Here is a 23,874-nt window from a genome sequence, read left to right as displayed (position 1 = left end):
TCAATCAACAGAGTGTCTGGTACCAGTCAGGTACCCATCAAGGCCAGATCTTCAATTATTTTCTAATTGGCAAACAGCATCAATCATTCCAAGTCTAAACAAAGGTCTGTTTTCACAAGAGCCATGGTGACTTTGTGTAGAAAAATGTTTATTTTTGGATGTGAAGTGGATGGCTAGGTTCTTATTCACTCTAAAGCTCAATCCTCTTAAAGTCATATCCCACATTTCCCCATGGCTTATAATCCATTTAAGCAGTAACCAATTCGGCCAATAAGTCATTTGAATTACATGAAATACAGGCGGATAGTTAACAGCATAAATTCCAAGAATTAGGCACATTCTGATACAGTTACTGACGGCTGAAACAATGGGGAATATTTAGTGGAATTCAACCTTTTACTATGTCTACTTTCCTTGTAGTGTAAACTAGAAAATAAAGTCATAATTTTGCCCAAAGAATCTAAAGTGTCCTGGCTCCTGGGTTTGAATGAAAAAATGTTTTGTTCACGAGGAGAACCTATTATGCACAGGTTCAGATGGATCTAGAGTCTGGCTGTGGGGGATCTAAAACCCTTTAAGATGTGCTGAAGAGAACGAGTAAGCATAGTTCTATTAAAAATGCTAGTCAAAAATCGATATGGTGATTAAGCTGTATTGTGTGTTGGCCTTAATTAGCTGGAGGATTGAGTTCAAGAACCGTGAGGTAATGTTGCAGCTCTATAAAACTCTGGCTAGGCTACACTCGGAGTATTGTGCTCTTTTTTATTCAGCTCATTATAGGAAAGATGTGGAAGCTTTAGAGAGGGTGCAGAGGAGATTTGCCAGGATGCTGCCAGGATTAGAGAGCATGTCTTCTGAAGATGGATTGAGCGAGCTAGGGCATTTCTTTGGAGTGAACGAGGACGAGACGTGTAAAAGATGATAAGAGTGAACAGTCAGCAACTTCTTCCTCGAATAGAATTGGCTAATATGAGGGGACATAATTTTAAATGATTGGTGGAAAATACAGCGGGGAATGCCGGAGTTATGTTTTTTATACAGAGAGTGGTGGGTGCACGAATGCGCTGTCAGAGGTAGTGGTAGAGACAGATACAGTAGGGACATTTAAGAAGCTTTTGGATTGGCACATGGATGAAAGGAAATTAGGAGCCTATGTAGGAAGGAAGTATTAGATTGATAATAATATCCTTGGGAATGGGAAGTGGAATTAAAATGGATGGCCACTGGGAGATGCTGCTGTTTCTGGTAGGTGAAGTGGTCTCCCTATTCAAAAAACAGCTTTGACCATAAATAAGCAAAACAAAATGGGCAGACTCATGATTAGAATTTTTTAAAAATACGTTTTGTCCGTAATTCTGAATATTGTCAATCTGAGGATGTATTTGGACAATACACCACACAGAATGTATTTTTTATAAACATTCAACTAATCAAGAAAGTCAGTTGATGAAAACATATTGAACAAGATGTCAATATAGTCAATGTACATGTGACTTGGTAAAGTTACACTGTAAACCCCTCATGCCAGGCTTGAGTTGTTATCCAAATATTGCACAGCAACCGTTTCACTGTACTATTAGAATTTATCTCATTGTCTTGTTTTTTATGTCATCATCGAGAAACTAGGTTTGAGCCTTTAATGTACTGACAAAATGCAGTCTTCTAATGTAAATTAAACAATTAGTCACGTGATATACAACACCTGAGGGTAAGATTGAAGCTAACACCAGAACTTTGTCTATTAAGCCAGTTAGTACTACCCTGTTTTTATGTTGAGAAGAATCTAATACAAACCAATAATTTGAACAATACCATGATTGTTCATTAAGCAGCTAAAACAGGTTAAGTTACCATCAGCTGACTCTAAATATGGTAGCTAAGTATATTAGTCTGTCTGTTAAGGCATAATTTTGTTTAGAACAGTGTGTTGTGTCCACTGAATGTAATAAATATGGATTGTTGCTAAAGGGTTGATTTCATTTTAAATATTTGTTCAAAATGATTTTCTTAATCTTGTAGTACTTATTTGCAGTGGTAAGAAATTTGTAATAGTGTGCCGATCTCTCAGCAAGTTAATTTTGGTGAGGCAGGAACAACAGTGAAGCTTTCTCTTTAAAGAATTACACAAATTACTTCATTGCCTTGACACCAGAGGATATCGGTTTAAGATGAATAGAGGAGAGCTTAAAGGGGATGTCAGAGGTAGGTTTTCCACAGAGAGTGGGAAGTGCCTGGCACCTACCGCTGGGTATGTTGCTGGAGACTAACACAATAAGGACATTTAAGGAACTCCTAGATAGGTATGTGGATGTTGAAAAATGGAGGATTATGAGCTATGTAGGAGGGAAAGGTTAGATTAATCATGGAGTAGGCTTTTATAGGTCAACAGCACATTTTAGGCCAAAGGGCCAGTACTATGTTCTATGTCAATTATTTAAGTAATCTAACTTAATTACCTAAGTAGGCAGGACTAATAATACTTTGCTGCTATAATATGTGGGAGTCAATAGAAATAGATTCATTGAGCCATACAATGTGGAAACTGACCCTTCTGCTCAACTCGTCCATGTAGACCATGGTGTCTCCAAGATAATCCTATATGCTTATTTTTGGCCCATATCCCTCTGAACCACGCATTCCAAACTTCCTTATGCCATTGACCCCTACCCAGGATGGGAACCCCTCTGATCCATGTACCTATACCAATGTCTTTTAAATGTTATTATTGTACCTGCCTCAACTACCTTCTCTGGCAGCTCATTCCAAACATGCAGCACCCTCCGTGTGAAGTACTTAGTCCCTCAGGTTCCTTTTAACTCTTTCACATTTCAACTTAAAAGGAAATCTCAGACTACATCTGAAGTACCGTAAGTGTCTGTAGCTTGAAGAACTTTGGCTCAGTATCACTGAAACTGGAGCCCAAGAGTCAGTCTCTGCAATATATTGGAAGAGGGAGATGGGGTGGGGTAGTGGTTACCTGGAAACTTTATTCTTTTCTGAAAGGCATTTGCATCCCTCAGTGCTACAGAATGTGTCATTTAAGTGGGACAAGATGGTGTAATTATTACTGAAGCTGATATAGGTATCTAGACGGTAACAGGTAGAGTCCTAACTCTTGTACACTCATGAGAGGTGTAATATTCTTGCTCCCTGTGTGAACAAGAGCAGCAATTGGAGAGAGGATGAGAAAGCTGACCATGGTCCATGGGTGAGCAGGAACAGGCATTTATTGGGAAGAGACATTGTTGACTGGAATCATGAACATGAGAAACAAACCTTCATGTAAGATTTAAGGATGTCTCATCAATGCTGAAGAGGAATTTCGAGTGGTTTATTATTGTTATTGTCACATAGACCGAGATGCGGAGAAAAGGTTTTGTTCATACACCATCAGACAGTTCATATGATACATTATTATACTGAGGTAGTAAAACAAAAATAGAATGCAGGATACATAGCTCCAGAGAAAGTGCAACTCAGGTAGAGAAATAAATTCCAAGGGCCATGACAAGATATATTGGGAAAATGAGCAAATCTTACAGAGTATGTGAGGAGAAAGATCTGCTTGCTATTGTAGATGAGAAAACCAAAGATCTTAATAGCACTAAGAAGCCTCTGCCGAAGGAGCATGAGCAGCTTTGGGCTTAATGAAAAAGTAGAACAGTGAAGATAATTACTACCCAAACAATATGCATTCTGGATAAAGACAATCAGACGAGAGACTTGTACACCTTGCTCAAATGTTTGTTTGGGAGAAAATGGTTTCATGGAGCCTTGTCAACAATACAGTGGGGAAGAAGGAAATTTTCTGCTGGTGACATAAAAGACTGCAGATGCTAGAATCCAAGCAACACACACAAAATGCTGGAGGAACCCAGCAGGCCAGGCAGCATCTATGGAAAAGATGTACTCAACCTCTCTTTGTGCTCGCCATTGCCTTTTACAGTTTAAGATTGTTCATAGAGCCCATATGTCTAAATCTAAACTATCTCGATTCTACCCCAACATTAGTCCGCTCTGTGATAAATGCAAGAGGGGCGTGGCCTCTCTCATCCATATGTACTGGTTCTGTCCTAGCTTGGAGAAATTTTGGAAAGATGTCTTCACTACGTTATCGTGTATTCTGAATCAGCACCTAGAACCAAACCCCTTAATTGCTTTGTTCAGTTTCTGGGGCGAGACAGATTTACATCTGAGTCCGACCAAATGCCGAATATTATCCTTTGCCTATCTCCTGGCTAGACGCTTGATCCTCCTTAGATGGAGAGATGTTGCCCCGCCCACTCATGCACAATGGCTTAACGACATTATGGCCTGCTCGGAACTCGAAAAAATTCATTATTCAGTTCTTAATTCGGATCTTAAGTTCCATAAGGTCTGGGGACCTTTTATCGAGTACTTTCATAACCTTCCTCTTGACTCCCTTTTTTTTTCTGGTAGTAGGCATTATTGTCCTCTGTTGCTAAGTGTATTCACAGTCTGGGAGTTTGATTGTCCTGATTTATACTCTCTATATTGTGTTGTGGTTGGTCTGGAGTTGTTTTTTTTTGTGTTGTGGGGCTTGGGGAGGATACTAAGTTTACTTGTCTTCAATTTAGGTGCTTTTTTGTCAAATTCTCTTCCTTTGTAGCATATTGTCATTGTATGCTTAATTTTGCACTGTATTAATGTTCCTCATTGGGATTTGGGGTTTTTAATTTGTAAAATGTATAGAAAAACTAATTTAAAAAAATAATTAAAAAAAACAGAGAAAGCTACACTAGACTACAGACCTACACTGGACTGCATAAAGTGCACAAAAACAGTGCAGACATTACAATAAATAATAAACAGGACAGTAGGGCAAGGTGTCAGTCCAGGCTTCAGGTATTGAGAAGTCTGATAGCTTGGGGGAAGAAACTGTTATATAGTCTGGCCGTAAGAGCCCGAATGCTTTGGAGCCTTTTCCCAGATGGCAGGAGGGAGAAGAGATTGTATGAGGGGTGCATGGGGTCTTTCATAATGCTGTTTCCTTTGCGGATGCAGCGTGTAGTGTAAATGTCCGTGATGGCAGGAAGAGAGACCCTGATGATCTTCTCAGTTGACCTCACTATCCACTGCAGGGTCTTGCGATCTGAGATGGTGCAATTTCCGAACCAGGCAGTTATGCAGTTGCTCAGGACGCTCTCAATACAACCCCTGTAGAACGTGATGAGGATGGGGGATGGGAGATGGACTTTCCTCAGCCTTTGCAAAAAGTAGAGACACTGCTGGGTTTTCTTTGCTATGGAGCTGGTGTTGAGGGACCAGGTGAGATTTTCCGTCAGGTGAACACCAAGAAATTTGGTGCTCTTAACGATCTCTACAGAGGAGCTGTCAATGTTCAGTGGAGAGTGGTCGCTCTGTGCCCTCCTGAAGTCAACAACCATCTCTTTTGGTTTGTTTACATTAAGAGACAGGTTGTTGGCTCTGCACCAGTCTGTTAGCCGCTGCACTCCCTCTTTGTAAGCTGACTCGTCATTCTTGCTGATGAGACCCACCATGGTGGTGTCATTGGCGAACTTGATGATATGGTTCGAGCTGTGTGTTGCAGCACAGTCGTGGGTCAGCAGAGTGAACAGCAGTGGACTGAGCACGCAACCCTGGGGAGCCCCCGTGCTCAGTGTGATGGTGTTGGAGATGCTGCTCCCAATCCAGACTGACTGAGATCTCCTAGTCAGGAAGTCTAGGATCCAGTTGCAGAGGGAGGTGTGGCTAGGAATAGTTCAAATGCAATCTATAAATTTTCTGATGATACAACCATTGTTGACAGAATCTCAGATGGAGACAAGAGGGCATACAGGAGTGAGATATACCAGGTAGTTGAGAGGAGTCACAGCAAGAAGGTCAGTCAGACCAAAGAGCTGATTGTGGACTTCAGCAAGGGTAGGATGAGGAATTATGAAGCACTCCTCATAGAGGGATCAGAAGTGGAGAGGGTGAGCAATTTTAAGTTCCTGGGTGTCAAGATCTCTGAGGATCTAACCTGGCATGAGAGGAGCTTGCCCAGGTGGATTGGAGGGGGATACTGGCGGGGATGACAGCAGAGCAGAGGTGGCTGAAGTTTCTGGAATAATTCACAAGGTGCAGGATAGATATGTCCCACAGAAGAAGTTGTTCTCAAATGGCAGGGGTAGGCAACTGTGGCTGACAAGGAAAGTTAAGGACTGCATAAAAGCTAAAGAAAGGGCATATAATGTAGCAAAAGTGAGTGGGAAGTTGGATGATCGGAAAGTTTTTAAAATCCAACAATGGGCAACTAAAAATTATAAGAAGGAAAAAAATGAAGTATGAAGGCAAACTAGCCAATAATATAAAGCAGAATACTGAAAACTTTTAAGTTATATAAAAAGTAAAAGGGAGGTGAGAGTTGATATTGGACCACTGGAAAATAATGCTGGTGAGGTCGTCATGGGGGAGAAAGAAAGGGTGGAATAACTTAATGAGTACTTTGCATCCGTCTTCACTGTGGACGACACTAGCCGTGTGCGTCAGGGAGCAGGGATGAGTGCCCTTGCTATTACAAAGGAAAAAGTGCGAGGCAAACTGAAAGGTCTTATGTGGTTAGGTCACCTGGACCAGGTGGAGTACATCCCAGAGTTCTGAAAGAGGTTGCTGAAGAGATAGCAGTTGTATTGGTTATGATTGGACAAAGAAGAGGCAGTGGATGTCATTTACCTGGATTTTCAGAAGGCATTTGATAAGCTGCCACACATGAGGCTGCGTAACTAGACAAAATCCTATGGTGTTACAGGAAACATACAGGCATGGATAGAGGAATGGCTGACAGGCAGGAGGCAGTGAGTGGGCATAAAGGGGGTCTTTTCTGGTTGGCTGCTGGTGACTGATGGTGTTCCTCAGGGTCAGTATTGGGACTGCTACTTTTCACATTCTTTGTCAGTGATTTAAATAATGGAATTAATGGGTTTGTGACAAAGTTTGCAGATGATACGAAGATAGGTGGAGAGGTAGGTAGTACTGAGGAAACAATGAAATTGCAAAAGGACTTAGACAAATTGGAAGAATGGGCAAAAAAGTGTCAGATGGAATACTGTGTTGGGAAATGTATGATAATGCATTTTGGTAAAAAGAGCAGTACTGCAGACTATTATCTAAACGGGGAGAAAATTCAAACAAAGATGCAAAGGGACCTAGGAGTCCTTGTGCAGCTCCCAGAAGATTAATTTGCAGGTTGAGTCTGTGGTAAAGAAGGCAAATGCAATGTTGGCATTTATTTCAAGGGGAATAGAATATAAAAGCAAGAAGATAATGCTGAATCTTTGTAAGACACTAGTCAGGCTACACTTGGTGTGTTGTCATTGGAAAGAGCCCAGAGGAGGTTCATGAGGATGATTTTGGGAATGAAGGGGTTAACATATGAGGAGTTTTTGGCAGCTTTGGGCCTGTTCTTACTGATATTTAGAAGTCCAAAGGAGGATCTCATTGAAACCTACTGAATGTTGGAAAGACCAGATAAGGATGTTTTTTTGGAGAGGATGTTTCCTGTGGTGGGGATTTCAGGCATTAGAGGGCACAGCCTCAGAATTGAGGGGGATACCCTTTAGAACAGAGATAAGGAGAAGTTGTTTTAGCCAGAGAGTAGTGAATCTGTAGAATGCTCCGCCACAGACCGCAGTGGAGGTCAAGACTGCTGGTATGTTTAGAGCGAGAATTGTTAGTTTCCTGACTGGTCAGAACAACAAACGTTATAGTGAGAAGGCAGGTGCATGGTGTAGAGTGGGTTCTGGGATCAGCCATGATGGAATGGTGGAGCAGACTCGATGGGCTGAACTGCCTAATTCTGCTCTTATGTTTCATGGTCTCATGGTCCCAAAATATTGGTACAGCTATAGAGAAGTTAAGACAGCAGCTAGATTTCATTAGGAGTTTGAGGAGATTTGGTTTGTCATATGGTTTGTCATAAACCTCTACATATGTACTGTGGAGAACGTTCTGACAGACTGCAACACTGTCCGGTACGGGGAGGAGGGTGCTGCTGCATAGGGTGAAAAGATGCTACAGAAAGCTGTAAAATTAGTCAGCTCCATCTTGGGTATTAACTTCCGTAGTATTCAAGGCATCTTCAAGGAATGGTGTCTTAGAAAGGCAGTGTCCATCATTAAGGACTCCCATCACCCAGGACATGCCCTTTCTCATTGTTACTGTCAGGAAGGAGGTTCAGAAGCCTGAAGGCACACACTCAGCGATTCAGGAACAGCTTCTTCCCCTCTGCCATCCGATTCCTAAATGGACATTGATCCCATGAACACTAGCTCACTTCTATTACTTCTGTTTATGCACTTTAAAAAATAACTATTTAATATACACGTATATACTTACTGTAATTGATTCACTTATTTCTTTCCATATTATCATAAAATTGCATTATTCTGTTGCTGCGAAGTTAACAAATTTTGTGCCCTATGCCGGTGATAATAAACCTGATTCTGATTCCGATTCTGAACATTAAGAAAACTAGGGGATGCTGGTTTGCTACAGGAAAGTGGCATTGAAGTAAAAAAAAAATCAGTCATCAGCCTGTATCTTATAGATTGGAGGAGAAGGTCTGAAAGATGCTTCTCTATCTTGTATTTTTATACTGTCCGGTTTCAATACATTCTTTTGTTTTTTATGAGATGTGAAGCTTTAATTGTCAAGAAACACATTTTTTAAAGATGAGTCATTATATATTTCAAGGAGTAAAGGATCAGAAAATGACATTTGTAAATCCATGTGAGAAAATGGTTATCAAAATGTTAAAAATTTAAATGTATAACACTCACAATGTTTACTGTCCTCCCTCCGTACACATGAACTGTGTCACTAAGTATTCTCAGTAGTTCCTGATTTTGTATTTTACTGACACTAAAGTACTTCTGTGTCTGGTCATTGTTAAGTTTTCAGCAATATCTATTCCTCTTTTCTGATCTAAAAATCATGAGCACAAAAGAGGAATAATTGCCGACATAACCCACTTACGTCTGTCTACTGTTATAAAAAGGAATTTAATGCTTTATAATCTGACCAGTAATGTACGTCATCATTACTTTCTATACAGTCTTCCAATGTTAGAGTTAACTGAATGGGGTTCTTTTCTGTTCAGTGAATTAATACCCACACTCAGAAGTCTGTTCATGTGTGGTAAAAAGAAAAATGAATGGTTTTGAAGTTCTAATGTTAATTAATTAATTAATTAATTTATTGAGCTACAACGTGGAATAGGCCCTTTCATGCCTTTCGAGTCTCACCACCCAGCAACCCCCCGATTTAATCCTAGTCTAATCATGGAATAATTTACCATGACCAATTAACCAACCAACCGGTATATCTTTGAAATATGGGAGGAAACTGGTGCACCCGAAGGAAACCCACGTGGTCTTGGGAAAGACATACAAACTCCTTACAGGAAGCTACGGGAAACAAACCTGGATTGCTGGTACAGTAAAGCGCTGTGCTAACTACTATGCTGCTGTACAAATATCATCTCCTGGTGATATTGTAACCATTACATTAAATGACTTGTGTATCATGCGGTATCACCTGACAAGATTTGATTTACACCATAAGGCTTTCTTAAGCCTTGAAAAACGAATGCAGGTGATACTCCATCAAATACCACATCCACATTCAGAAATGTGTGTACTGCCCCATTGACATCAAACGTTGTAAATGATATCAGGTATTTCCAAACTGCAAACAAATAATGTCAAAAGATACAGCGGCTAAGCTGGATAGTGCGGAAAAACATGATATGGATTTGCAATTAACCTGGGTCCATTTGACCTGGTGCAGAGCACATACTCAAAATCCATACTTCAACTTGATTAACATGATTTCTAGAGCAAATTCATGATGTCTAATTTTGTTTGCAGCCAGTCTCAGCTAAGATCAACTGTTGCTGACTAAAGACATCAATTAGTGTAGTCAATGGTAGAACACGTAACAAAGACAACATCAGAGGGCAAGATCAAACCTGGGTCCCCAAAACTGTGAGGCAGTAACACAAGCCTGTACTTAACTTGCCACACACAACCTCTAGATCAGATTTGTGTAGAAAGTAGTTTAGAGGGAAAATCTTCTAATAAATACCACACTACTAGTTAGTGCTAGGTTGAAGGAATGGATGTGTTGACAGGTCTTTGGAAGATGACGTGACATTGGAGTTCCAGTCCGGAGAACTCAGATGAAGACTTTGACATGCTATGGATGAAGGTTGATAGCCCTGTACAATGAAATACCTGGTGAACTGCCTTTCCTACCTGTGGCAACATCAAGGGCCATGGAAAATCCTGCTCTAGACTTACGTGTGATTTTACACAAAGCCTGCAGTTCATCCTGTTCAGCATCAAAGTGGCTGACAGCTCCATTTCGTCACAAGCAGACCCAACCAAGATGAAGCACATGACAGCTGGTGTCTGAGGTCTGGTATATGTCACCAATAACGGGGTATTGCAGTAGAAGCTCAGATGTTTGGCTTGCAAGCATGAAATACAAATGTGTATGTCTTGTTTCATGAAGGTGGAGGCAGCTCTGTGGAAGGCCGATCAGCTTGACCAGACTGCCTCCTCTCAGATCCAAGAGGAAACAGAGGCAGATCATTACCCTTCCTGACCAGTATATCCTTGTAATTCCACAACTGTAAATGACCAAAATTTGATTTCTTACTGCTAATTGGAAAATATGGTTTGTTTTATGGAAATTGCAAAATATTAAAAAAAAGTAACTGAAATCATATGAGCCTAAAATATATCCGCAACTAAGTCGGAAGAGCAATGAATTCAGCAGCGGTCAAGATGGCGCCAGCGAACAATGCTTCCTCAGGTGACATCTTTCAGATAGCAAATCTTTCCAGTTATTTCACTTTTTCAGTGCCTACTGCTTGTTCTTTTTGTTTTGTTTGTGATATGGAAACTGCTGGAGTCTGTCACGTACAGTTTGAAACTTGATCGAAAGATCCTGTGTCCAGAGAGCTGCCTTGTGGAGATTAGAGAAGGGTTAGAAAAGGTCCGAGAACACAAGCTGACTGATGGAAAAGACCAGAGGCGAAGTGCAGGGTCGTAAACTTCTCCATCTCAAAGCAGCAAGGAAGATTGAAGCATCAAAGTGAATGCCGAGGGGGTCAGCGATCGCTCGTGGTCAGCAGCCGGATCTGGGTAGGCAGTCACTCTCTATGGAAAGACTGAGTTTGCGCGGCAGTTCTCCTCGTATGCAGACGATTCCCATATTCTGAGATTTATGGCAACTCTCTTCGTATGCAGACGAAACTTTCTGATAGTCTGCGATTTATGTGATCATTGGACAGTACTGGTTTCCTTCGGTTTGTCAGTGTTTTCTTTCTCCTGGATGATTGGTGGGTGGGTGATCTGTTAAGTTTTTGTGTGTAAGGCTGAGGGAGTTGGGGGTTTGGTTCTACTGTCGCTGTTCATTTCTGTGAGTGAGGGATCGGGGATTGTGGAGGGGGGTCATTGATTTTATCGTAGCTGTTATTTTGCTGTGGTTGGGCTGGGGATTTTGTAGTCTGATAGTTTTGTTTCTTTTCTTTCCCATCCCTGTTGAGAGTAAGAGTTGATGTCTTTTCTTCCATCAACACACATGGTCTTTCTGCATTTAATGGCTATGAGACAATGGGGTGACCCGTTGGGGCGCCCTTTGACAGAAAGGTAGTGCAGTCTGATGTAATAAAATTCAGTTTATTAAAGAATAAAGACGCATAGCAGGACAAATATAGCTCCTCCTTGTTTAACGAAGGACACTTTTGATGACAACATTTCTGGTTGATCTGCCACCCTTCAAGAATACTCTAATGTTTTCATTTCTTTTTCCCCGACTTAAAGCCACATACAGCTGACCATGCTGGAATACTGGTTTCTCCAGATAAATCAAAACATTCTCCATGGTTTGGCCTTGCGTCTTATGTATAGTCATAGCAAAGCATGACTGTATCGGGAACTGGCTCCGCTGAAGAGGGTCATCTTCCCCTTCTGATAAATTGAGAGTAATTCTTGGGATCCTGACAACGTCATTACTGAACGCACCAAAGTTTATCTTTGCTACATTGAGATTGTCGTGCAGTTCTTCCACCATCATTTGCGTTCCATTGCAAGGCCTTGGTGGATCAAAGTTCTTCATTGAAATGATGGGAGATCCCCTCTTCAATTCCAGTTTATGTGATGGCAATCCAGAGAGTTCAACCGAATCAAGGAATTCTGTTGGAAAATGAGTGGTGTTAGCTCCTTCACTTACAGCATTGAAAGAACAGTATTCTTTCATGATTCCAGGGAAGCATCTAATGCATGCGAAGTTTATTTTTCGCATCATTTCATTGAGAGGAACCAAGATAGAATTCCTTGAGAACAGTTCTGCAGGGTTGTTAAATGTTGGGTAGATTAAATCAATGCATTCTTCCATAGTTTTTGCTGGCAGAACCACATCTTCAGGTAATTCGATTTCATTGTTTTCATTTTTTTCAACATCCAATAAGAACTCAGAATATCGTCTTTCTCCCTCACTCAATCGCATGTTTCTCTTCAATTGAAACCTGATGAAGCTTCTCCATAAGTAGGATTTCTTATGCATGAATTCTCCACATCAGCATCATTTCTGCATTTCACAACTGCTTGAAGCTGATGGAAATCTCCACAGCAAATGGTTAAAATAGCCCCGAAGGCCTCAATCTTGCCGCATACATCATGAAGTGTCTGGTCTATGGCTTCGAAGCACTCCCTCCTAATCATGGGCACTCATCCCAGACAATAAGCCTCGCATTTTGGAGTAAATTTGCAGTATTGGTGTTTTTGTTGATGTTACAAAGGGCGTCTTCATTGACTTTGACGGGTAGTTTGAATCTTAAACGCACTTTCCTACCACCAGGCATCAATGTTGCTGCAATACCTGATGATGCTACACCAATAGCAACATCTCCATCTCTCCTAACTTTAGCGAGGATCAAGTTGATGATAAATGTCTTGCCCGTTCCTCTTGGTGCATCAATGAAAATCATCGAAGAGAGATTCCTTTCCAAGCAGTTGCACGCATATTCGTATACTTCTCTTTGCTCATTATTCAATAGGGGCTCCTTCTGTGAAACAAATTCCTGCTGTTTGTCTCTGTTGTATTGCAGTTCACGCAATAATTCCAGATTGCCAGCACTTTGAGTAATTGTACTGTTTTTTGGTGTTGGCAAGTTATATTCTTCAAGTGTTTTGCCCAAGTTCTCAAGTTTCTCTTGGAAATACAGAAGAGTTTATCCATAATGCCTGTCATTGATCATGATATTAGGATCATTGATAGCTCTCCTCTCCATTTGTAAGAAATCTTCAGACATTGCATTCTTGAACCGGTTCCATAATTCCTGTGGATTGTTGATTTCAGTGTTTGTTAGCAAGACAACAAACAAATCTCTCATTGCTCTGGGCATTCTTGTTCTCTCTGCTTCTTCCATAGTTTGCTGCCAATGATCATCAGCTTGCAACAATCCTCTCTCTCTGCAGACGTCTTTGAATGATGGAAGGATATCTCCATCATGTGTTTTCAATGATTCGAAAGATACCGATCCCTTTATGTGATGAAGAAGAAGTCTCAAATAGTAGAGGTCACCACTTCGTGGAGAAACGGTATACACTCGACCCAGAACATTTGCTTCAAAAATCCCAGAGTACTCCTCCATTCTTTTCCCCATTCTCCTTCTTTCCCATCTCTTATTAGGCCAAGTGTAGAATCCGCATAGTACAGAGTTCTTGCAAATGGATCGCGAGTGCAAAGATCCATGAATTCCGTTAAAGTGGTTCTTTCCATATCATTATTGCACAGCAGCATTATTTTGAAAGAATACTCGATGCTGTGGGGGAAGGTGCACTTGAAGGTGAACAACGACTGGTTCCCTCTCGTGAATTGGAAATCCAGGTATCCATCCGACAGCTTCAGAGGGCCCGATATATCTGCCTGTCAAATACCGTGTGATTTCAGCCTCTCTATTCACTGCAAAAATTGTTCGATCACTCAAAGGTGGAATCGGCTCTGTGAGCATAGTGAGGCGCTGCTGAGGCTGGCCGTGCGCATGCGTCGTGGTGTCGGGTCCCGATTTCCATGATGGTGGATCGGCTCTCGGGTCAAAATGGGACAGTTGATTTTGGTGAATGAACAATTTTTATACGAGTATATAACGGCGAATTTTGCCTGCATTCTGTAAATTAGTACATTTTAAGTCGATTTAGCCAAAAATTGTGCCGCTGTAATGCACCGTTTGTGCCTATTGGACGTCACAGACAGACAGAGCTTGATAGATAGATAGATAGATAGATAGATAGATAGATACTTTATTCATCCCCATGGGGAAATTCAACATTTTTTCCAATGTCCCATACACTTGCAGCAAAACTAATTACATACAATACTTAACTCAGTAAAAATATGATATGCATCTAAATCACTCTCTCAAAAAGCATTAATAATAGCTTTTAAAAAGTTCTTAAGTAGTTTACTTAAATACATTAAATACAATCAACCCCGTATATTATATAGATCTGGAGTAGACAAGTACCAGGGTTGTATTATACATCCATACTTTGACAATGAAATGAACCTTGGAGAAATGCTGACTGATTTCCTGGGTCCAAAGTAGTCAAGAGGTACTTAGCTGCATGCTCAAAGTGTAAGCGATGTGGTAGAGGTTAGTATGAGGCATGTTACGTTCCTAGACGTTACAGCAGTGGTTATATTTCAAGAGACATCTTCAAGAGGTGGAGCTTGAAGAACAGCATCTGTAATCGTGATCTGAGATGTGCCCTCCTGATGCTTTCGGACTGAAGACCCATACTTGACACTTCGAAAACAGCACCTTCTTCCCCACCATCAGATTTCTGAATGGTCCATGAACTCATGGACACTAGCCTGCCATTCACCTTTTACACTATTTATTTCTTTTGTAACTTATAGACATTTTTATGCCTTACTCTGTACTGCTACCACAAATCGACAAGTTTCTCGATACAGGTTAATGATAATAATCCTGATTCAGAAAAGATTTCACTGGCTCTGAAATCTCTGGACAGCCTCACATCAGGAAGGCCACAAAACTCAGCTCTTTTGCATCCTTTGTTTTCTTTTTGATACATGTGCTGAATTAGCTTGGCTCTACAATTCACCAGTTTCACATAACCAGCCTATCCAGTTGTGTCGGAATGAAGCAGTTCTGATGTAAGGGCAAACAATGCCTGGGGGTGCCCCAGCAGTAGATGAGGGGCGAAGTGGGTGTTTCAGGTCAGTAATCTCCCTTAGCAAAGGGATGTCAAGGTTGTGGGTTAACTCTGTTTCCTCTAGTTGCACCAGATACATTAGTTGTCATTATCAAGCCTTCACCATCTTCACTTTGTCAACACCAAACAGTCTTCTCTTGCGCTCCACCCTCTTACAGCCATTCCCTTTGTTCTCTCCATTGCTCCACCTTTCTGCCAGTTTAAACATGCCTGCTTTCTAAATTTTCTCCTTTCAGAATTAAGATCATTGAACTGAAACATTAGCTCTCTTTCCCTCTGCACATCTAATGATGGACCAGAAAGTTCTGTTCTTAATTTAGAGTTACAGCTTTTTTTAAATTTTAACCTTTTGATATTTTGTTTGTATCCTTTCCACCAATGCCTCCAGTATAACACTGGGACAGAGTGTCCCCTGCACTCTTCCACTTGTGTTATACTTGAATGATGCCCAGCTTGTGATGAGTCACAACTGCTGTCGCCACAATGCTCATCCTCTTTCAGAAATGCAGACAGTCTGCAGAGAGTGCAGGCATGTTTTCATTGGATCTGGTTTCTCAGGAAATTGGCCATTTTACTGAAGACCAGCCATAAGTGCAAAGCATACAGTTGAATAGTAATGTAGCAATGGGCAAGGGTTTATTAATCAGTGTGATCCTTGTGCATGTCTTCGGAAACTTCAACTTAGCCATCAAAGTCCAATTTCCTGATGATCACTGTAAAACTCTTTTGATGAAAAACATGATTTTCAAATGTCATAACTGCCTCTCTTTGAGAATAAGTATTGCCTTTTTTGCTGAGTAAATTCCTCTCTATTACTAGTTCTGCCCCATTTTGTCTATCAATATCTTGTCTGTGTATCACATTTCATTGATACTGTGCAAAAATATCTATGGCATAGATCAAGTTGGAGTTTTATTATCTTTCAACCAAGCAAAATAGTGTTCCTCTGGGGCCAAGGTGCAAAACACATTACCAATAGCACACAGCACGCTGCACATTGCACATAGCACAAATAGAACATGTGGTTATGATTACAGTCACAAAGTAAAAAAAAATAGCCCAAGTTGCTGAGTGGCATAACTGTAGATTGTTGGTCAGGTGACCTAGTCAAACTTGCTCTTCCATCAAGTGTACACTGGAGGGCAGCACTGACAGGAAGGGCCAGACCTGAACCCAGCACAGACTTCAGCATGCCAACAGAGGCTCTGTTCTCTCCTACGCTGCCTTGGCATCTCCTTCCCTGAGTGACTGCAACAGATAACACCTCGGCAGGAGGACCTAGTACTCACCACAACCGAGGCAACGCAGCCACCTCACGCCAATTTAATAATGAACCAAACTTGCAGTATTCTACATTACCAATGTTCTTATCTTAGCCTAAGTCCACCACCCCGATTGAGGCATATGCCAATGACAGTAGCTGGCCAGAGTCCTCTGCCCTGCACCAGTCTTTCAATTTATGCAGGCATAGCTCACGTTCTCCTTACTGTCCCAGGGATGAGGTCTTTGAAGCATCTGTTGGCATTTCTGTAGCACTGGGTTTTATAGGCTGGATTGCTAGCCCTAAACCTAAGCCTCCTCCATTCATACCTGGGCTTGGGGTCGTCCATGGGGGGGGGGTTAAAGGAGTCTTGCATTCATAATAAAAACATCCAAGACAATCACTTGGACTGCTCGCCATTTCGACACAATGATACGCAACAAGTCCGGGCAATTACACAATGGTACACAATAGGACCAGCTCCATTGCTATTGAGCAACTCATTGATGGGATAGTTCTACCGTACTTAATGTTCTTAGTATCCAGCAGTGATTCACAATAGTAAAAAGGACAACAGGACAAACAATTAAACAAAGTGGATGCTGTGTCTGAGCCATTGAGACATTATTAAATACAAAGACACATTCTTGAACTTGAATGCTCTCCAATTTATTTTCATAATTTTTGCAGAAAATTGGCAGAATCCTCTAGACAACTGGAAGAAATGGCTAAGAGCGCTTGTTTATGTCATTTCTTTGGAATTACTGTTTATCTGTGTTGATAATGTCTATTTATATTTGACCTGCAGCAGAAATAATGGCAGTATAGTGTAAGTACCATTACTTAACCTGAAAGGTATATTTAAATGAAACTTACTTTAGTTTTGTTACTATAATTTAGAAATCTGCAGATGCTGGAAATCCAAAGCAACATGCACAAAATGATGGAGGAACTCAGCAGACCAGACAGTACCTATGGAAAAGAGTAAACAGTTGACGTTTCAGGTTGAGATCCTTCATCAGGACAGATTTTCTTGTGTTTGTGATACTACTGCAAAGTCTCTTCCAGGGGTGACTACCCTGAAGAAGTTCACATCTTCTCTTTGACAGGAGTTCAGTGATACTCTCCCTCACTGCTCCCCCTTTGTGATCTCGGCCGCCCTCTGACACCACGACCATGTGCTCACCCAGACTCGCTACCAGTCCTGATGAAGGGTCTTGACCCAAAACGTCGACTGCTTACTCTTTTCCGCAGAAGTTGTTTGGTCTGCTGAGTTCCTCCAGCATTTTGTGTGTGTTGTTTTGGTCTTCAGTCTGCTGGTTTGTTAAGCTGGGTGGAGAAGCTCTCCAAACATTGAAATGATGTTCCACCCCCGTTAGCTACACAAGTGGCAATGGCGCAATGTTTAAAAAATACTGAAAGTATTGACCATGAATTAAATAAATGTCTTGTGTTTATCCTTTTGTATATATTTTTATTATGAATAAAATTTATTTTTGAAATTAATAAAAAGGAGTGGTCCTGGGGTAATGGTACTAAAGATGGCAAACCGTGTAGAGCAATCAACAAGGCACTGCCATTGGTAAGCAGCTAAGGCTTAGAGACCCACTAAAATTTTACAAAAAAAATAATTAAATTTGCGTCCTGCTGAAGGGTTTGAGCCCGAAATGTCGACTGTACTCTTTTCCATAAATGCTGCCTGGCCTACTAAGTTCTCCCAGCATTTTATGTGTGTTGCTTGGATTTCTAGCATCTGCAGATTTTCTTGTTTGTAAATTTGCATTAGCCTCTTTTAACCATCGTACTGCTTCTTAGCTCATATCGCTGATGTAGACATAAGAGACTGCAGATGATGGGATCTGGAGACCATCCACCCATCTTGATCAAAAATATCAACTGTCCATTTCCCTGCATAGATACACAACTCAAAATGCTGGAGGAACTCAGCAGATCTAGCAGCATCTATGGAAAAGAATAAACAGCTGACATTCTGTGTCAAGACCCTTCTTCAGGACATGGCCAGACCTGCTGAGTTCCATCGGTGCTCCATATCATTGATGGGTTTTGCTCTGATGATTTCACATAATGACTGTAAGTTTTCAAAGAATTGGTAAATTCTAAATCAGAATTGGGTTTATTATCACTGACTCATATGACATGAAGTTTGTTATTTTGCAACAGCAATGCCACTGAAAAGGTATAAAATTCCTATAAATTACAAAATCAATAAATAGTATAAAAAAAAGAATAACGAAGCGGTGTTCATGAACCATTCAGAAATCTGATGGAGAGGAAGAAGTAGTTTCCAAATCAGAAAGTGTGGGTCCTCAAGCTTCTGTGCCTACTCCCCAATGAGGAGAGGCATCTGTTGGGTGGCGAGGGTCTTTTGTGATGTGTATTGAAGAAGTACATTCATGGTTCTCAATAGATTCTGATGCAAAACACAGTTGGTTGGTCTCCTGCCTACTATGCAAGCTTGAGGCTACAGTGCTTTTAAACAGAAAAAAATAAACTTACTGGATATTTTTGACCTTCAAACATCATTATAGTTTGATTCAAATTGGCACCAATGAGTAGACAGTATGACTGCTCCAGTGCTAGTCATAGTGTCTGTGCAAAGAGCATTGTTACTCCAATGATACATATCTAACCTAATTCATTTATTTCATTGATAAAAAGATAAGCAAGCTGACCCCTTAAAAACACTTCCTTTTTATAATAAGCTCTGAAATTTTACACGTTACGTGCACTATCTACACCAAGTCAAGAGATAATATAAAGGACCTATGCATCCTTGGCATTTTGCACTCCCAGGATGAAGTCCAGTGGGAAGTGGAGGAGGAGCAACACCTTCTATCCTGCCTGTGTAGTCTACAAATCAATGGTATGATTGTTGAGTTTTCCAGTTTTAAGTAACCCCAAGTTTTCTTTCTCTTTCATTTTGTTCTTTCTTCACATCCTCCCCTCTTTTGGTCCCCTTTGGATCCTGCAGTCCTCCCATTGTTGTCCTCCTTCAAACCTTCCTCCAGCTCTCTTCACTGATCTTCATCCCCTTCCGCCTTCTGGCTCCAACCAACAACTTCACCTGCAGGTTCCCCCATTGCTCACCCCCCCCCCCCCCCATCTTCAATTTACTCCCTCCTAATGGCTATATTTCTAACCTCCTCTTATCCAAATCCAGCTTTGGTGGCACTTCATATTCCTGCTGATCTCCCTCCAGCAGCTGTCCCCCATCTTCACATCCCCTCCCCCACCTTGCTTCATCTGTTTTTATTCTTCTCTCTTTGTCTGTCTCAATCTATCATTCAGCTGCCAATCCTCCAACTCCAGCTCAGAATCCATTCTTGCCTCTCCCCTTCTCCTCTCTATACTGGCCATCTCGTCTCTCCACTCTCAGTCCTGATGCAGAATTTCAACCGAAGATGTTGACAATTCTGTTCCCCCCTGCCACAGATCTATTTTTATTTAGAGAGACAGCACAGAACTGGCTCTTCTGACCCAATGAGATGCACTGCACAGCAATCCACTTATTTAAAACTAGCCTAATCAAGGACAATTTACAATGAACAATTAACCTACTAAATGGTACCCTTGGACTGTAAGAGGAAACTGGAGCACCTGGAGGAAACCCATGTGCTCATGGGGAGAGCGTACTGTACATACTCCTTAGAGATGGCTCCAGTATTTTACTCCAAACTCTGGAATGCCCTGAGCTGTAATTGCATCGTGCTTAGCTTTATGTTATCGCTGCTGCTCAATCCTCTCATTCCTCTAGCAGACTGTTGCTCAGATTCCAGAATCTGCAAGCTCTTGTGTAATCAATAGAAATGTGGAGCAGAAATGCAAGAGATATTTAAGTTACCAATGAATGCTTGAAGCAAACTGAACAATGAACTGAGCTGCAAGTGGTGGCTTATTTCTTGTTTAATTAGTAATATATCCAGCTAAAATAGATAACAGAATCTATCCTTGCAGCAGCTGAGAAGTTAGCAGCCTATGTAAATGTGGTAACTGTTAAATCTTTTGAATTCTGATGCCTGAGTTGCATTCATGGGTAACCAGCCAGAGAAGGAAGGTAGGGGCTATGATCTTTCTCGCTTCCAAAGTGTTATCAGTGAAAGATAAAGGTCTGCGTCTCAGGGATGGCAACCTGTAAGTTTGAGCTTCCAATCAGATATCTTCTGTAGAAGGCACCAACCGTGGATGGTACAATGCATCTAATATTTCTGTACTAAATTTACTTAATTATAATAAATTGCATTACATTTCTAAACATTAATTTTATACAGGCCGATATTCCTAATAGCTAGCACAATTAGAAGAAAAGGCTGCAGAGGCTGAAATCAGCAATGAAATTCAAAACTGCTGGAAATGATCAGCAAAGAGAAAAGAGTGTTAACATTCCAGGTCAGATAAAGCATTTTCAAAATGAAGCATTAAAGGTGTTTCTTTTTCTACAGGTATTGCCTGACCTGCTGAATGTTTCCAGCATTTGTTGCTTTTAATTGCAATTGTACATACTTTCTTAAACATTTCCTCAGGCCATAATTCCAGTATTAATATCTTCTATTTTTTCTTCCTAGCATTTCCAATCTCTTTGCAACATCTTGCAGTGTTGCTCTCAACATTAGCTTCCCTTGTAGTCTGGACCCAAATTTCTTCTCTGCTGACATTTGAAAATCAATAAGTTATTTTCCTAGCCTTCCAGCTGGATGGTTTCCTTTTCACAGCCATCATAGCTTTCTTGCCATACCTTGGTTATATTGCACTGAACTGACATATTTAATTTCAAGCTTCAGGAAACATCATTCATGGGATCTACCATTCCTTTAATCATCTCCATCTTGCACTAAAATCCTTCCTCAATCCATCCAGACTAATCTGAGCCTGACCCAGCTTGTTTAGTAGCTCTGTGAAAAAGCAGGTCTGGTAGATACCAAGGTCTTGTGTGACTTCATCCACCACAATTCCATCATCTGACTTGATTGAAATAGTGTTGGTACAACACATCATATTGAATTACTCACCTTCCGGTTCTGGCAATAGTATAGGCATATCTTAGCACTTCAATGAACTTGCTCTCCAAACGAAGCATGTTCTCCTCTTTCAAGCAGCTTGCCTTTAAGGAATATGACTATTTCCATTTCTCAGAAATGGAAAGATCAAATAATACTTAGAGCTAAAGCTGTTCAAACTGGACCATCCTTCACTTCAGAATATCTCGCCATTATTAAAACGTCTGTCATATTGTGCTCCATTACCATCTTACGGTTCTCTCCAGAGATGTTTCCACAAATAGCATTTTCTGCCCAAATATCTTGTGGCTGATGTAAAGCAATATTTGCTTTACTTATCACCCTTCAGCAAAGTAAATAAGTCTGCAGCTGTTATTGGCAAACACCCGAAGAGTCAACACAGAAAACCTCTGGGTTTCAAAAAATGCTCCCACTATTCCCTTGAAGTACCAGAATGTATTTTCATTATTAATATTTCCATCTTCCACCACAGCCCTGGGACAGGGAGCATCAGCTTTCCAAACTGTATCCTATGATTCTACCAGGACCCTTAGTTGTACATAATCCAGACTTCTGGCAGACAGGCTTTGTGTGCTTTGGCCTAACTGCTGGTTTACTCATCTTACCAATGCTTTGCTACATATATTTCTCTTGAATTACAGCTCCATTCTCATACTGTTTGCAGTGAAAGGTGAGATCATAGAATCTATCGAATAAACTGGTGGGATCCTCAGGAAATTTTATTTTTTCATTGTAGACCACAATACAGCAGTTTCCATAGAATTTGCCCTCTATCCTCTATTGATTCCATTTATATTTCCTACTAACTTGTAAAAGCAACTAACGTAATCAAGGACTATTCCCAAACTATATATATATATATATACATACATACATACATACATACACACACACACACACACACACACACACACACACACACACACACACACACACACACACACACACACACACACACACACACACACACACACACACACACACAATGCTGGAGGAACTCGGCAGCATCTATGGGAAAGAGTAAACAGTTGACGTTTCAGGTTGAGACCCATCAACAGCACTACTCCCAAACTGGTCATTCTCTATCCTTCCCTCCTCCCCTGGGTCAGAAGATGACAAAGCTTGAGAGAATGTACCACCAGATTCAAGGACAAGTTCTACCCCACAGTTATCAGACTCTTGAATGGACATCCCATATTCAAAAAGACGAGCCCTTGGTTTCTCAACTACCTCGTTGTGGTCCTTTTGCACTTTATCAGTCTACCTGCAATGCACCTTTTCTGTAAATGCAGGCTATATTCTGCATTCTGTTTCTTTTTACTACCTCGATTAATTATGTATGGCATGATCTGCCTGGACAGAAAGCAAAACAATAGTGTTTCACTGGATTTAAGTACATGAGACAATAATAAAGCAATCCCAATAACAACTGGCCAGGAACTGTGTGGTGCCTCCTCCAAATCTGGTCACAGTTTGCAAGAACCTCTACCAGACGCTAGAGTTGAACACTACTGATTTCTCTTGGGCTTTAATTTGTTATAGGAACATCTTTCTCACTGACCAAGCTGACTTGGATCTGTGGCTCACAGAAATGATTATAGCTCGAGTGAACAGTGTACATTACCATCTCTTAGATCAGGAACATGTTCCAAGTATCTAACTTATCCTCTTAGAAAACCACCAAATTGTGCAGAGGGGACAATAACAAGCTTCATAAGAATTAACTCCAGACGTACAACCAACATTTCCTCCTGGGAATAAAATGCCTTTTTTATACCACAAGAATAGTCAGACATATCAACTTTTATTTTGAAGAAACGTTGGAATAGTCGAGGGTATTAGTTACCCAAGAAAAGAGTGAAAGGGGTTACATTTCCAGAGTGCGATTGTTGGGGTGCTGTTTCAGTGACCCTAATCAATCCTGACCTCAGGTGCTCTTTGTGTAGAATTTGTACCTTCTCCATGTGATCCTGTAGGTTGCTCAGCTTGCTCCAGAAGTTTGTTCTGATAGGTAGGTTAATTGGCCAGTGGACTGCAGTGTGTATTTGAGTTATGGAATCCTGAGGGAGGTGTGGGGAATGTGGGTGGAAGTAGGTGGAGTAAGTGTAGGATTGGTGTTCGATGAGCTTGTTTTAATAACATATGACTCTGTGATACTAAGTGGCCATGAACATTGTGCATTTAAGTTATTCATGGACTTACACAACACAAACATACCCTTTGGCCTATTTTGTATATGCTGACCAAATACCCGTCTAAACTAATGCCATTTGCTTATGTTTGGTCCACATCCCTTGAAAATTTA

The 23,874-nt window shown here is 40.9% G+C and overlaps 1 long non-coding RNA gene across 1 annotated transcript in view; it reads right to left on the bottom strand.

Annotated features, from left to right (window-relative positions):
* Positions 1-21,728, bottom strand: part of LOC140737385 (uncharacterized) — a 36,220-nt gene extending 14,492 nt beyond the window's left edge. Inside the window, exon 1 of the long non-coding RNA XR_012101131.1 lies at positions 21,561-21,728. This is a non-coding gene — a long non-coding RNA (uncharacterized lncRNA). The remainder of the gene's footprint in view (positions 1-21,560) is intronic.
* Positions 21,729-23,874: the final 2,146 nt, after the last annotated feature.

The sequence above is a fragment of the Hemitrygon akajei genome, chromosome 2 (genome assembly GCF_048418815.1).
Source record: "Hemitrygon akajei chromosome 2, sHemAka1.3, whole genome shotgun sequence".
In the NCBI taxonomy this organism is placed as follows: domain Eukaryota; kingdom Metazoa; phylum Chordata; class Chondrichthyes; order Myliobatiformes; family Dasyatidae; genus Hemitrygon; species Hemitrygon akajei.
Note: the sequence above shows the minus strand (reverse complement) of the source record. Positions and strands in the feature narration are given on the sequence as shown.